Raw genomic sequence first — 15,281 nt, 5'->3', positions numbered from 1 at the left:
CACACAATGTGAATTTTGGGGAGCAGTAATGAATTTAAGGCTGCCTTTGGGTTTGGATTGCATCATGTGTTTGCCATCTCTCTTTGCTGAAGAATTTTTGTTTAGTTTCTGTAAACTAGGGCAATAAACTGTGATTCCAGTGGTAACAATACAGTGAAGAAAGCTTCTTTCATAAAAGCTTAATGACCTCATTTGTTAATGATTTTGGATAGTTGGATGGACCAAATTATACTAAAATCTCATTTTGTAAGCTGCTGTGTTTTATTTTCTCTCCAGATACAAGGAACCTTCTCTGTCATAAGTGCTAATCCTCTCAAAAAGAAATCAATGCCCTGGAAAGGGGCTGTACCTTTCTCCTCAGCAAAAATATGTGAGTTACAGAGGGTGTGCATCTATGACAATGACAAATCTGAAAATCGGGTAACACGAGAGACAGAGCATTTTTAGACTTCCAGGTTGCTTTAAAGGAAGGTAGGAAGCAGGTAAATTAATGATGTATCTTTGAAATGAGCTTAACATATTATAAAATCCACTGTAGGAAAAATAAGTGTGTATACTACTTTGCAAAGAGAAGACAAAATAAAAATTCAAGCGTCTGCCTAGGCTGCTTTGGGGGAATTTTTCATTCATGATACTTTTTAGTTTGCACAAGTTATACATATATATATATATATATATATAAAATATATGTTATATACTTTGTATTCAGCGTTTTGCTGTCTATGATATACAATATGTATATTGTATATACATAAAAATAAAAAATAAATTATAAAATCTTAAACTTGTTCTGTTCAGAAAAATATTTCTTTGTATTATATTTACATGTAATTAAACCCTGTTAGTGACACACAGAGACAATTTTAGAATTGCAGAATCATTAAGGCTGGAAAAGACCTCCAAGGTCATCGAGTCCAACCTGTGGTCAAACATGGCTAGTGTGAAACCATGACACCCAGTTAACCCATTACTTGGTTATGGGGTCCAGCTTTGTTGATGCAAAATACTTTAATGTGCCTCCCAGAAGATTTACTTCTTGGTAATTTAGAACATCATGGCCCTTCAGGATTCTGTTAAATTACTCAAAGTAAATTATGCTCTATGCTTTATTTATTAAATATGTTTCTTATTTGCTCATGTGTCCTGAAGGAAATAAAATTTTTACAATTAAATTTAATTTACAATTAAAAAGGTAATTCTGTTACCGTGTCTTCTGAATTTAAACAGTAGATTTATTGACAAAAAGAGAGTCCTCACATACGAGTAAAAAAGAAAAAAGAAACAAATTAGCATTTCAGGCATGTGCATGAAAGCATTTACTAGGAAAATGTATCTAGATCAAGGAAACTTAGCTGTGATTATAATCATAGGTTTTGGTCTACTTATGTAGGTCCCATTTGTACATAAAATATTGAATTAAAATGTGCCTATGTTTCAATCAAGTGTCATTTAAAATTGCTAACTTGATGTGTCAGTCTGAAAAATTAGATAAAAGAAACAGATTATCTCTTTTTAAATTAGCATCTAGCCATCAGAGATTATGTCAATTTTTAAGAAGTATAATCAAAACAATTTTTTAAAAAAGAATCCCCACATGCTATAGATAACACCTACAAATATTTCCTAATGAAAATAGAGAAGAAATGAGAAGTGTATGAATGATGTACAAAGACTTTTATGGTTGCTTTCTCCCCAAAATATTGTGAAGAAATGAATGTTAGAGAATTATATGTTGTTAGATTGTGCTGCTCTCTCTCCACGGTTGTCTGATGTGACTTCTTTCCTTGGGTGACAGAAGGATTTTAGGTCTTCCTTTTGTTCTCAACTCTTCTTGGAACCTCTGCCTCACCTTCACATTAGTCATGCTCAATCTTGCTGCTTTCTTCTGATTTTTCTTTTCACTATTGTATTCTTTTCCAGTAGTGGGTACTGAGTGCTAGGGTTCAGTTTTAATTGTGAAGATTAGTAATCAGAAAGATGAAGAGGACAAATGAAGTATGTTCTGGATGACAAAGAGGCTAGATTTATACACAACACTGTAAGGGCAGAGGAAAGGATTTTGTCAACTTGAGTTGTAGATTTGGCACTCACAGTTTTAACAGAGTAATTTTGGACCCATGCAATGAAGAGTCTGGTTTAGACTAACAATGATGTGCAGATTGGTTCTTTTCTTTTCCTACATAAAGGAAACTTTATACTGGATGGATCTAGCAGCTTAATCCATGATTAAACCTTTTCAGCTTCTACTTTCCAAAATTTTGGTGATCTTGGAAAGACCAATAGCAGGTCTCTATTTTATAAGCTTTGTATTTCCTTTGCTTTCCTTCTTCATGGTTCATAGTTGAGTCAGAACCTACTATTCAAGTATAAAACCTTATCAAAAAGTTTGTCTGAAAAATTATTATGTAAAGATAACGAAAGAAAATAAGGACAGGAAATTGTGGGATTAACAAACAGCCTCAGTAGGGGAGGATCAGTTTCTGGAGAAGGAGTTCGAGAAACATTACACACAGGTGAAGTCACAAAGTCATTTTGGTCTGGAGGGCTGAGAAGGCCAGGTGAAAAAAAAAGATATAGTAACAACTGATGACACATGAAGATGACACAGGAAGACACATGAAAAGTTGGTCAGCTGAGGGCACACATGGGAGACACAAAATCAGCAAATGAAAAGTATGATTGCTTTGGGGAACCCAAAGGGCTAGTTGCTTTAGATGCTGAGAAAATGTCAGAGGTGAACTAAATTAGCAAAGGAAAATATCAGATGTCTTCACTGAGATCCAAGTTTAGTCAACGAGAAGAAACTAGCCAGAGACAGTGAGGCTCTTCAGATGAATTGCTGGGGGTCTGAATACAAAGCAAGGGATTTCTGAGGGGTAGAAGATTGGTAATGGAACTGTGGGAGATTAAGAGATGCTTGTGCGGAGAGACGTGACAGAGATTTAAAGGAAGCATTTTTCTACCCTACATATAATTAGCTTATGGAAATTATTGCCATGAAATACCAAGAAAATAAAGAGTTTAGCGGGATTAGATATCTATACAGGTAATGAGAACACAGGCAGTTACATTAGATGGGATAAAATTAATTAGGCCTAAAGCATCTCATACCTGGAGGCATAAAGCAAGCAGTAGTGGTAGGGGGTAGAAAGAGCCCTAGAAGTGATTTTGGTGGACTGAATTTTGAAGTATAGCCTGAACAGGTCCTTGATTAATGTAAATCCTAAATGCTAGGCAGAGCAGATAGATGGTCTAATGATCACATCTAATTTCAGACTTATGGGGATCATCAGAAGTGGTAATGATCATGGTCTGAAGCTGATAATACTGCATTGTTAATCAATTTTTCACTTTTCTGCTTGATCTAACAGCTCTTCAAGTTATCTAAAAGCAATAAATGTTATTTATAGACTTGATTTCAGGAACAAAACAGAACAAAACCCTCAAGAATAGGAGACTGGAAAACATTATTTTGGACTTGCATAGTTTTATAAAACTGGTTTTGAAGAATAATTACAGAAACTAAACACGATTTTGAAGTATTTGGGTATATTGTGACTATGCTAACAACTCTGGAAAAACAGGGTCATTTAGTCAATTAAACAGTTCAGACAGTTTTAAGAATCTTACGTAGTCCAGTTCACCTAATAATTTATTCTCCATCTATTTCTGCCATTAAACTTAATGGTTTTGCTTCTTTAATCTGACAGTACTTCAAAACTTTCTACTAAAATTCTGTTTTGTTCTTTCAGGCTGTGCAAATAAAACTCATTTACCTCCTGTAGTAACACTCTTCCTCTTGACTGCTGTTTATTGTGGTCCCTAACACGTCCTTGAAAAGGCAATATACTGCTGGCTTGCTGTATGGTGCATACATAGGATATTGGATTGTGTGTGTGGTTGACAGAAACATTTAGTCAATGCATTGTCTGCAGTAATAATAACCAAATGTTTTAATTTTCCCTTACAAAAAGTATTTGTTTTTCAAAAGAATAAACATAAGCATTTTTCAATAAATACCATTAAATACTTTAAATGTTCTAGCCTTAGAGCTCAGAAACAGAAACTCTTTTTTCCCCTTTATATTTGTCCTTCTTCGTTCCCTAAAAATGTCTTCTCTCATTAGTAGGAACCATGAGACTACATTGTTTATTAGAAAATGCTGTCATGAAGACAAATTCCCCAAAGATTCAAGCTCCCACACTGGAATATAACTTTGGATGTTTTGCCAAAAAAAGAAAAAAAAAGAAAAAAAAATAATTAAAGAAGGATGGAAACTAGTACTTGGAATAACCTTACACACGAAGTTATTTATCAAAGGCTGGTTATAGAGATGTTCTATCTTTGTTATCAGCCTCTGTCCTGGGTTGCAGTGTATTCTATTACCATCCCCATCAGCTGTTGAAATCAGGTGGGGCAGTGTTTCCTTGCCTCCTCCCCCCAGACTATCTTTCTGTTAATGGCCCATCATTGTCCTGCCGCCTGACTCAGAGATAACTCCCTCCGGACTATCTTCTGTTAATGAGCCTAATCAACACTTGGCCTCATGACTCATTACCCCATTGTGAGATGCTCCACCCAGAGGGAGGAACCAAGCATCCCATCGTGGATATAATCTGAGGCTGAACACCAGAGACACCGGCTTCCCACTGGATTTCCAGAGGACAGGAGCTACACAGCCACCACTGGACTTCCTGAGGAAGAGCAGACTGTTTTACAACAGGATCACTGCTTCAGAGGACTGCAGCCACAATTCTACCAGACTGCTACCACCACCCTGCCTAACAGGTGTCAGGCTGTACCTTGACTCTGTCAGTTTGACAGTGTTTTCTTTTACCTTTTTTTTTCCCCTTTTCTTTAATTTCCATTAAATTGTTATTCTGACTTGGTGCCTCCCACTGGTTTGTTTTCAAACTAGTACAGCCTCTTACAAATGCACAATACTAACAGCATACAGGAGATGTAATGCCTAAAGTGTTTTGAATTTTGTTTCAGTGAAGTTGGGGAATGGTTGTGATACCATCTGACAAGTTAGGGAAGTAACAATCTGCTGGTGTAATGGAGACAACAAATGTATGCATGCCAGGTATGTGTGTGTATATTATTTTTTTCGGCTATGCATGTCCATTGCCGATCCTTTTTCTTTGGAGTACATACAAAAACCACCTGTTCAGACCTGAACAATAGAAATTTGTGGTCTGTATCACAATATTCATGTGTGGTAGCTCCCAGTGTTTTCCTCTATAAATGTGCCATTCTTCATAGGATATGTAGTAACTAGACCTACTGCCTTCAGAAAGCATGATTTTTGATGGTCACATATTACTGTCAGGAAATCATAATTTCTGCCACTTTAGCAAGAGGTTGTAAAATTTCTCTTTAGAGAAAAATCCAATCCAGAACAGCATGCCCTGGGCTGTTTGGGATGCAGCATAAAAAGCCATGCTCCTTTTGTATATTCCCCTGTTTCTTAATTTTTGACCTCAGCAAGTTTATTGCCAAGATCATTGATATGCTCTGTTTTTTCACTAGTTTCCCTATTTCTTTAGCATTCATTGTTAAGTTTCATTAAAAGTATTGAAGCTTTACCCCATTACTATTGAAAGCAGAAAGGATATTTGTTTTGATATATTTGGTTGAGTCAGGGAGAAAGAAAATTCATTTTCTGAACCTCTAACTTGCTCAAAAACTCTCTTATTCATTTGTCCCAAGTTTCTTATTCTTGCAGCTATTAGGACAACTTCTTTTCCTTTTTCCCCCCTCTTTTCCTTTTTCCCCCCTCTTTTCCTTTTTCCCCCCTCCCTGTAAAAAGCTCTGTTTTGACTACCAGTTTTCTTGAAGTCACTGAAATGGATTTTCAACTTGAACATATTGAAGTCTAGTAAAGGACAGATGTCTAACTTGCTGTTCCTACGTGAAGTATAAGTCTTCACTAATCCTATTATGCCAAAATAATTTCTTCCCACAGAAGAGTTCAGAATCTAGCACACACTCCTTATCCTTAAGGAGTTCATTGTTTTAACTCAAGTGCAAAAATAATCAGTTTCATCAAGAGGTTTTCACAAAAGAGTTGCCAATATGGTAGAGAGAAGAGGATGGGATTTCACAAAAGCTCTTACTGGATTTAGAAGTGGAAATCCTGTTGAAATTTGACAGGAAGTTAGCATTTTATACCTACTGTTAGTAACTGCTTTTAAAACACAGAAAGAGCTACTTTTAATAAAACTCTTTTCTAAACAGTTTTGATGTGGGCAGCATATGGTGTTTCATGCTTCTGTAAGCTGAAATTTACATTTCTAAAACCTAAAATTACATTACAAACAGTACACAATTACTGTACCTTTGCAACAGATTTTGGGTTATACTTGATTTGGGAAACTCTCTTTTTCCTAATGTTAGGTTAACATGATTCAAACTTCGGGTTTGGAATTAATTTATCATATCAACCTTTGAACAGAAAACTGCTGGAAATTTCAAGAGGTTCCAGAGTAGGATTTTATGAATTTCAGTAACAATTATAGTTATGAAATTATGACAGGAGATTCAGAAGTTGCTTCTTATTTGATAATTTCTAGGAGATAATTGCGTCAAACTTATTTTGATTTACAAATACAGACTTGTATGACTAAATAAACAAAAATAATAAATAAATAATATTTTAAAATTAATATAAACACATATTTTAGCATTAAAACTCATAACTAGCTTGATTTTCTAACTTTAATAATTTAATGTAACATGCATTTCCTTGTATTTACCTGCTAAATATCTTATATATACATATATAAAAGAAGTTTTTAATATTTCCATAAAAAAGTCTCACTGCAACTAGAATCAAAAGTATATATTTATATATGACTGTATATACGCTATATCCTATTAATTTTTCCACTTTAAAACTGTGGTTTTGAAAGAAATCAAAATCTTAACTACCTTTTAGGAATAATTTTAAGCATTAATTTAATCTAAAGATATCTCCTCTTGCACATTTAGTCACCTATTAAAATGTTTTCGTAAACATTGTAAAATCTCTCTATGGATTTTCTGTTGGAATGAGATTTTTTTCTTTCTAGGAATTTTTCTGCTTTAGCAACTAGGAAAATATGTTTTATAGAACACACAAATGGAACTAAAGTGAAAAAATCTTCAGGTTATCTATTCTTATCCTTACTCTACAAGTTTGTGTACACAAGTACTTCTTTTAAGTGGGTTGGTCCCTTCAGCTGTGTGCATCCCATGCATGTAATGGATTACATGAATTTACATAATACCCAAACTTTATAGAAAATTTCTTGTTAGATGTCCTGATTTCTTGTACTGAAGTGAAAGAAAGTTTCACTGTAAGCAGAAACACCAGCCTACTCCCTTCAGGATCTGCCTCCAAGAAGAGGTAGCTAAACATCGGATGGGGAGTAATATTTATGAACATATAAAAACAACCATGATAGCATCCATGATAGAGTCCACCTCAGCAGAAGACATCAGGAAGGTGTCTCTGTGTTTTAGTTGGCTAGAAATCAGTTCCAAATTTGGATTTTTGTATTTTAAATAAAACTTGTCTTCATTTCCCATGTCTCAGAAGAACTCATTGTGCTGTTGACTACCTGTTCAATTATTAACTTCAGAAACTATTTAAGTCTTTCATGTAAATGCATTTGTCTTCATAATTATATGAAGTTATTGAGATAGGTTTTGGGTTACATTATTACAATATTTCTTTCCTGATGCTGAATCCAGTTTTTAGTATTTAATTTGATTACTCCACTTGAAGTTCTTTTTCACTTGACTATACATTCTGCATCACTTGAAAGTTCAAATAAACAAACATTTTCAAAAGCAAAGATCAGAAATAACCATACTGCTTTAGTAATACTCTTTTTATTAATATTTCATTTTATTAAAATTCCCATTTTCAGTTTATAATACAGATTCATGGACACTCTGCCATGAGGAAAACCATTTACAGGCAACAGCAGCAATCATACTTTGATGAAATTCTGGACCACTTCTTTCCCCTGTGTCACTCATATCACCCACCCCATTAACATCTGCTGAATCTTCTCCCCATCAATATCAGTCATGAGCAATCAGTCAGATGCTTGGTAATTAACAGAGAGAGGGAAAACACAAGGCTGAAATTATTTCTTTATGGTGGCTTCATGCATAAGCTCAAATAACAACGGGAAAGGTTTGATGAGAGATGAGAGCCTCACTGCCTGTACACCTGTAAAAAAACCCCATCAAAGTGGAATCCAGCAGTACATGGAACACAGAGACTTTTCATACAATTGTTACGTCCTTTACTTGAATTGCAACCCAGGCATTGTGGCACAAAAGGAGAACTGAAGTTGGTTGCAAGCTTGAAGCAGAGCATATGAAAAAGATTCTAGAGGACAGCTTTGACATCTGCTGTTGTGATGAACTTCTGTGGTCCTTGTAGTATCAATATTCTTAAAGGAAAGATCCATCACTGAAAAGGCCTCAGTTAGCACTGTTCTTTACCATCTGGAGCTGTTCTTGGTTGGATGCATGTGCTGAAAATGCAAGACAAATATTTGTAAAGATTCCCACTCAGAGGGCTCAGAGACTGAGGTGAGGGCTACAAAAAAGATCTCTTCCAACTTACTGGTTTACTGAACCCACTTTGATAAAAACAGGATCTGAGTTAAATGAATCATGGTTTGAGTTGACACAGTATTTTCACTGATAGAATGGTTTTAAGTTTAGCTCATTTGATAATTTACAAAAACAGAGAAAATGAAACTAAGATGTACTATAGAGGTAAAAAGTTGCTAGAAACCTGCTTTAGAGATACTTCCTTTCTGCATTCAAATTAAATATTCTGTTTATTTTGTAATCAGTTCCATTTCTGATATTCTGTAGTATTGCTGAAGGTAAATATATTATTTACTCTGTGTGCATCACTTGTGCATTAGGCATGAAATGGACTGCAGAATTTCTCAGGGACATTCTCTTGAACGCTGATGTTAGTGCTTGTTGTTCTTCTCATTAACTGGGGTGTTTCATGAACTCGTGTTGAAGGCAGTGTATTGCATGCACAATAAACATCTTTGTATGTAACGAGATCACTCTTGGCACCTCACTCCTCACCCTTTCCTATTCAGAAATTTCCTATTCTGTGATGACTTTCCTATCATTTTGACTTATTAATGGGACTTTTTTTATATCAAAGCTGCATTGGAGCCTCTGCTCTTTTATAATACCCACAAATAGAAAACTGTTTCTATATGAAAAATATCAATTTTAAATATCAGAAGTATATAATTAATATATCCCTCATGCAAAATTAACCAGTTGAAACTTGTTTTTTATTATTTATTTAATCTTTTAAATTGCAAAGCAGATGCAGCACACCAACCTTCCTTGCTCTTGCTTTCCCACTCCTTTTTCTCTCCCGCCTCTCTCCTCCCCTTTAGCATGCAAGCTGCAGATAAAAACAGCAAAGTAGAAGCCTGGAAAATACACTGATCTATTACCCATTCATATTTCATGAATTTGCCTAATTTCATGCAGTTTTGATTTAATTAGGTAATTATTCCACCCTCTTATGACCAGTGAAAATCCTTATCATCACTATGTCAATATTTAAAAAAACCCAACAAACAAACAAATCAATGACATTTGCAGTGACAATGGGCCACGTGAGAGCTTTTCAGTGCTTGTCATGCTGGAGGTGAAAATGAGTTATTGTTCTTTGGATGGGTGTAGTATCCTAGGGACACTCACTAAGTTCCTCCTTGCCCCTGGCTGTTTGGTTTCAGAATGGAAAGACCTTTCCATTTACTCATTAACTTTCTGATATTGTTTGTTGCTTCCCAGCCTTAAATCAAGACCATTCTTCTTTTTCAAAGATACTATCCTTCTTTCAATTTATTAATTTAGCTTTGATTTTCAAATATACTCTGAATTCTGAAGCCTGGTATACCAAATATCTGATGATGATGATGTCCCTTTCCTGATGATGCAACTTTTTACAAAAGATATGAAATCCATAGGTTTCATCAAGGTCATAACTGGTTGGAAAAGAAAATTTCTCTTGATCATCCCCATTCTTCAACCTCACCAGTTCTTCCTGAAGGAAAAAGTTGCATTACAAGAAAAACAGAAGGATTAGAGAGCTCAGTTCAGCCTTTAGTAACAAACTGAAGGTTCTGTGATGATCGTGAAATTATCAGAGGAACCTGCACATATTATTGTGAGGAGAGAATGCAGGAACTTACGCTTCATTAAATTCCAGCACAACTTAATTTGTAGAAATAGAATATATAATAAGAAAATTAGTGCGACAGGTAAGTCATGACACAGGTTATATTTCAGTTTCTTAGACCCCATGTAAGAGTTTCTTAAGAGATGTGACATACTGTCATGAAACCTGTGACTTTCAATGCAATAATTAATGTCAACACTTCCTATCAACACCATAGGGATTTATTCTTTCAGTTTAAGTCCAATTAAGAGTTGAAAATATTTCCAGAGGACTTAAAAGAAAGCAATAAACATTGTGCACAAACCCTTACTTATTTAAAAGGAACAGAACTTTAAAGAACATTTAATTGCAGACTGTGTTGCAGTGATTTTTCAGGTAACAGTTAATAGCCATGAATGGCCAAAGGTGCCGGAACTACTTGCATGCTTTCAAAGGGGCAACTTTAATTAGGAACAAGCTTTTAAAGGTCAATATCTTTATTCCAGGGCCTCACTGTGTGGCACACATACAGAGTGCAATGACTTCTTTTTAAATATCAAGGGGAAAAGTGAGGGGGCAATGGCTGATTCACCAAGATAGTTTGTTAACTTCTGCAGAAGTTTGCAAAGAATCAGGCAGGTGGGATTTGCCTCTTGCTCCTGTGTGTTTTCCCCTCAGTCTCTTCTCTCCTGCACTCCATGCAGCTGCCCTGTTTACATGTAGGAGATAAAACTGGGCACTGTCATGGTTATTGTTGGAACTGATCCACTAAAGTAAATGCCCAGTTTGGAGGTACAAACCTTTATTTTGTTATTATTCACACTTATTTCACATGACTAAAAACTTAAGAAGGATTGAGCACAGAAGAATTTAGTTAGAAGAATAATGTCTCCTGGATGCTTGGGGGTTGGTGTGTAGTTTTGGGAGAGATGTTTCCAGTGATGGGCTAGCTGGGAGGTGAAGAGATTTGTGTTTCTGCTTTTCTACCAAAGCCAGCAATACAGCACTTGTGAATGATGCAACTTAAAGGATCATGCCTTACATGAATGGTTTCAGAAATAAAAGACAAACTCCAGGCCATTATTTTACACATTACTTTCCTCAGCCAAGGTGGTCACTTTCTCAAAGAGAAAACCCTCATGAAATTGTTCCGTTTCTCCTGAACAGGTTCAAAAGTGGGTGCTTTCTGCTTAGTACATCATCAGAGGCTGGAACCTCTTCAAAAATGGCAAATTCTCTGCTGCTTTCCATTCATCAATGCACAAAGCCTGTAACTTCCTCTCTCCACTTTTTCTCCCATTTTCAGTTCCTTCCACAGATCTGAATGCTGCAGGTTTGGCTCCCATTTGGATCTGATTTTGTTCACCCTTTAGCTCGGTAAATCAATCAAGTAATGCTCTCATCTGAGAATGCTAATGCTCAGTTTTCTAACAGTAGTGGCTTGAGACACTGTGACAATTCTATTTAGCTTATGGTAAATATTTCAGCAAGGAAGAAATCTCCCTTGCCTTGCAGCTTAATAAACTGTCACAGCAGATGCAGCTGTGTAAAATGGATTTGAAATCCTCTTTACTTTTCTTTTAAATATTTTCACTTCTGGCTTTATATTGTTCCCTGGTTGTTTAAAGCTGCTTTGGATTTCCAGCACCTCTGTTAAATATTAGGAAATCTCAGTCACAAAACTAAATAATACAGTGTAAATGGCTTTGGTTTCCTTTTGAAGCGAAGATAGAGCTTGAAGTAGCCAGTGGGACCTCTTAAATCCTGCCTAATTACATTTTCCCTTAAGTGAGGCTATATATAGCTCTTGGGGAAGTCTACAGAAAAGAGTCATAGGGCATTTTCAAAAAAACCCTACTAAAATGTTAATTATCTGAACATCAACATTTTTACTTGGGATAGTTTTTCCCTTTGAACTTCCCTCTGCAAAGTATAGTTTGAGCAATGACTACTATGGTGCTAAATGCCAAGCTGAATCTCATTAGATTTTTAATAATGAAGGAATCAGCTTTTTGATACAGATGCTTCAGCATTGCATACAATAAATTCATTTGCATATTTGAAGTGCACTGACATGCATGAGAAATTGCAATGCTCTGACATTTTATGCTTTTCTGAGGAACAGTCCATGAGGAGCTAAAGAAGGTGAATAGCAGTAAATAGGTAATGCAGTAATAAAGAAAGAGTAAATAAAAGTAAGATTAACTACAAAGAGATTATAGGGCTAGTGAAAGTAAAAATATTCTGTGTTTTTGAAAAGTTTTAGTGTCACAAGAAGTTGTGGTAGGGAGGAAAGAAATGGCATTTTTGGTTGTTTTCCAAATGAGGCAAGAATTTTCTCAAGAGTTCTTTTAAGTCTACTATGAAACCAATGAGAGAAAAAAAAATTGAACTCTTTTTTGAAGTAAACTGTAGAAAAGTTGAGTCTGTGAATAATAGAGAAGATAAACACCAGCTACTGGTAAGGAAAAGCCCAGAGTTTCAGTATGTTTATCATTTAAACATTTTGAGGTATCCTCATCAAAGGTCTCACAGAAATGTACTAGAAATGTCTCTGAAAGAGCTTTGGATGATAACCAGTGTCAGTGGTTTATTGAGAGTTGTCAGAGATGCTGCTGACGTGCTGCCCTTTTTGCATCATCTGAGCATTGAAAATTCATACTTGTCTCTAGATGTTTTCTGCTGAAAATGGCTGGGATGTTTTTTTGTTTCAAATAAAAAATATGTTGGGGAAAGAGAAGAGTTCAGAAAAATGGACTGGTGTGACTTTAAGATTTTAAAATGACAGTTCAAAGGTGAAATTATAATGGGAATCCAGAGTGGGCAATAGACAGTTGAAGTTCACAGCCTGATGATTTTTGCTCGAGCATATGTCTTCTGTCCACATGTCCACCGTCAGGAATAAGATTAAGCATGCAAAAAAAGGCCTTCCTAAAGCAAGATGGCAAAATTTGTGTTAGGATTAGGGTTACCTACAACAAAAAATTGAGGCCATATAATGAAGAAGGACTTTTTGTCATGGTAAATTGTATTTGCATCCTATCTGCTCCTTGCACTGAACAAAAGTTTTATAAAATTCATGTTCTAGCACCATTCTGGTAAGAATCTGGAGAAGAGGAAGAACATAGTGAGGTGTTTTTTTTAAATTTGCAAATGTTTCTAACTACTAAAGGTAGCCTCAGAAGGAGACAATAGAATGATCTTTGAAAATTCAACAGATGGAGAACTGGTTGGGAAAGTAGGAGAATGACACTTTAGGGACCCAGTGATACAGGAAGATAATTTTGCATTGAAGTCAGAGAGAAAAGAAGGCCATTGAAGGAAAACAGAGTTGACAGGGTATGTGGGATTTAGGAGGAAAACTGATTTTTGTGCAGCATTTTGAGTGGATTTCCTTGGTGTAAAATGGAGGAGGTCAAGGCTGACGAGAAGATTGAAGTATGTTGGAAACCAGACCAACCAGGTGCTAATTTCATCTGTTCAGACACAAAAGAAATTCTTCCCTCTAGAAAATGTATGTAGTAAGATGAAGTGAGATAAAAATATCTTAGCATTTTGAGGGCTTGGGAAAGGTCCGCAGTGAAGGCACTGCCTGGGTCTGTGGTTTGAATTACAGATGAGATGTTAATGGTATTTATAAAGACTGAAAAATTAATTAGGGCAGCAAGGTGGAAAATCTACTCTTAGATTTGTTCACACTGACTGTAAAGTGATACCTGGCAACCCACAAAGAAGCATCAATACAAAGTTCAGAGTGTGAAGCTCTTTTTGATACACAGGCAAAGTTTTGTGCAATTATGTCAACGAAAATCCTCTTTTGTTGTTGCTATTACTGTTGCTGATTTTTGTTCCCTGAAAGTAGCAAAAATCACCATCTATGGAGTTAATCACACAAGGCAGATGCTGGCATGCCCACATTTTACCAGACATTCCAGTTTTGGCAATGAACTTTCCTGCCAATCAGAATATGTGAATGAGAGTGTTACTCATACTTCTTTGATACAATGCTTTGACTTTTAGCTCCTGCCATATGTTTGAGAGCAGCAGATGTCTAAAAAAAGTTCGAACACAGCGAGAGATGGGAAAATACTGTATAAAATAACAAACAACTGTGAAAGTTTAATGCAGAAAATAGCAAAGAATAACTGAGACTTCCCTGAAACCTTTTTTTTTTCCTGGATACCTACAGGTTAATTTGGATATGCCAGTAACATGTTTTACTTTGTGTTCTGGAAATGTAGGTTCACAAAGAAGTCTCATAGGACATATTGGAATGTCAGTGTGGGACCAAATTACTTGTGAACTTAAAGTAAAAATGTATGTTATGTTGATAATTTCATCAATGGGATTATGTCAGTTTATTTTTCATAGGACTCAAGGTTACTAAAAGCATAAAAACACATTAAAAAAACCCCTCTAGATCTTTTTCAGATTACAAATACACTTATTTTGATACATTTACTTAAGCTGAAATGTTCGCAGTGTAAAAACTGTAACCAATCTGTTGAATTATCAAGGATGATGCCCTGTGCTGTCACGGTCTTCAGGGATATGCTGTTGCTTATGATGTTATAGAGACAGAATGAAAGATATCTCTTTCATCTTGCATCGAATAAGTAAAAAATTCAAATTCTGAACTGACAGTTCTAGGCTTGCAGTGTATCTGTAACATTTCTGATTTCTCCTATATATATATATATATTTCAATTTCAGTCATTTTGGGACAAGTGCTATGACAAAGTCAGATGTGCAAAGCTCTGAAAGAGCCAAGGTTTTTTAACCAGAATATTGAACAGCAGATGTATAATGGTAACTAACTACTTAATAGGAGCCCTTGTAATGGTGCTGCATTTGTGTGACTGAGGTAATGACGTAGGTGCCAGCATAAACTACCATTGCCACATTTTCTAAGGGCAAATTTAATACCTGCAATTCTTAACTTTAAAGCTGTAATTGGATTTTTGTTGATTTTCAAAGGACAACAAGGTGGATTTTTCTTTTTATAAAATGCCTACTTTCAAGAAATGCTAAATGCAAACAAAACAATCCGTAAGGGTTCGAGTGTCCTGAAAAG

This window comes from Corvus brachyrhynchos, unplaced genomic scaffold (assembly GCF_000691975.1).
Source record: "Corvus brachyrhynchos isolate BGI_N302 unplaced genomic scaffold, ASM69197v1 scaffold105, whole genome shotgun sequence".
NCBI lineage: Eukaryota > Metazoa > Chordata > Aves > Passeriformes > Corvidae > Corvus > Corvus brachyrhynchos.
Note: the sequence above shows the minus strand (reverse complement) of the source record.